Source organism: Eimeria mitis, genomic scaffold (genome assembly GCF_000499745.2).
Source record: "Eimeria mitis Houghton genomic scaffold, Emh_scaff342, whole genome shotgun sequence".
In the NCBI taxonomy this organism is placed as follows: domain Eukaryota; phylum Apicomplexa; class Conoidasida; order Eucoccidiorida; family Eimeriidae; genus Eimeria; species Eimeria mitis.
The window spans coordinates 11,439-13,377 of record NW_013571763.1 but is presented as its reverse complement, the minus strand read 5'-3'; the positions used below and the strand labels follow the sequence as shown (position 1 = coordinate 13,377).

The 1,939-nt window shown below is 39.4% G+C and overlaps 1 protein-coding gene across 1 annotated transcript in view; it reads left to right on the top strand.

The window, feature by feature from the left end:
• The window catches only part of EMH_0008740 (uncharacterized protein), a gene marked incomplete at both ends in the record, with an annotated part of 7,827 nt that overhangs the window by 1,596 nt on the left and 4,292 nt on the right, over positions 1-1,939 (top strand). The window lies entirely within an intron of this gene.

Genomic DNA, 1,939 nt, shown 5'->3' with positions numbered 1-1,939 from the left:
ACAGCTGCGTGCGGTGAGGAGATAAGACCAACTTGTCCACCAGGCAGGTGCACTCTAAAAAAAAAAAAAATAAATAAAAACAAATGCAGAAACGCATGCATGCAGCTGAATGCATGCACATAAAATACAGCAAATACAAAACAAAAACACTTAGGAGAAACGAAATAAAAAACACAAAAAAAAGAACAGAAAAAAAAAGAAAAAAAAATATATTCATCATCAGATGAGATACACAGACTGCAGCATAAACTCTTACCCGCCACAATTTGAATTATTTCAGCAGAAGTGCAGCCGAGGGAAAGCATCAAGTGTACAGCTTTCTCCAGCAGTCTGTAGGTGGTTATAGGGGGTAGATGCTGTTGGTATTCTTCTCTTTCTCTTTGCTTTCCTTTGCTCTTACTGCAGCAGTTGAGAGTCAGAAGCAGCCAACAAAGACTGGCGACTCATCAGACACCGGGAATGCATCAACAGCTGAAAGCTTCTGCAGCAGAAGGGCCGCAGAGCCAGGCGCTCGAGCAGATCGCCGCTGCGGGTGTACCTGGGGGTGGAAACAGAACCATTACGGCAATAAATGAATAAAATAAACTAAAAAAACCCCAAAAATATAATATTAAAACTCTCACTCCATCAGATTCCTAGGAGGCGTTGTGTATCCAGCAGCTGCAGGCCGGTGCAGACGTTCCATGGTGATTCAACTTATAATACAAGTTTGGCGTTTGGGGGGTAAAAACAGGTTTTTAAGGCACTTTAAAGGGGGGATTCACGAAAAGAAAAAGAATTAACATAAATACTTTCTTCTTTCCGCAAAATTTCCCTCGCCATAAACCCTTTTTCATCAGCTTTCCGTCGCCCGCTCACAACGGATCGCTCGAAACGGGGTGTACAGACACCGCAGGAGAAACCTGAAACTTGAAACCCAAAGAAACCTAAGAAAAAAAGCGGCTAAGAATGCTGCTTATCTGGCTTAAACTAATAAAAAAATAAAACCATGAGCTCTTAAAATATTATATTTTCTTTCTTTTGTTCAGTACAGTGCAGAGTTGAAGCTGCTGAGATTTGTATGCGCTCCCGTTCAAGAACGCGGCGACGGGGAATAAGCCACAGATAAATACTAATAAAATTCGGCCCCCAAGAGTGAAACAAATGAATAAAGATTTCTGAATATCAGAAACATGAAGTGTCGTAGAAAATGAAGACCAGAAACGCGTGCAACCATACACCGTTACATATATGAATCATAGATTTGCCTCTCTATATCTCTCTCTATCACTCCGTCTAATGTCACTAAATTAATAGAATTATATAAATAATAACATAGAAAGAATAAATTAAAGAATTAGTTTCGAGTTTCACTGCCTGTACACCTGAACGGCAAACAGGAAAACGAGCAGATGACCAGCGGTAGCAACCGAGAAAGAACAAATAGAGCGTCAAATATTCCCTTTTAAGAAATATTAAGAAATTTCAGATGAAAAAATATAAATAATTTTAAAATGAATGCACAAAACACACAAAAATATGCGTGAAACCCTCGAAACCTACAACAGGAAAAACATGAATCGACCCGGCGGCACTGCCGGTGTCCATTGGCGGGCAGATGAAGGAGCAGACAGAAAAAGAGGCATTCGGGGGAAAAAAAAAAANAAAAAAAAAAAGTAAAAATTAAAAATTAAAAATAATAAATTAATTAAACAATTTGAAGGATATTTATCAGTTTATATTCAACTTAACGCAAAACACAAATCCAGCTGCAGCGGCAGAGAGAAGGGGCCCTCCAAGGGCTGCTCTGGGGGGCCCCCTAGGGGGGCCCCCCTGATATATCAGTTGGAAATATAGGGCTTGTTTGTTCGTGATTTGTTTGCTTTTTATTTTATTTGAATTTTATTTTCTTTTGAGATTTGTTTTCTACTTCCTGTGGATGATGTAGTGTAGTACAGAG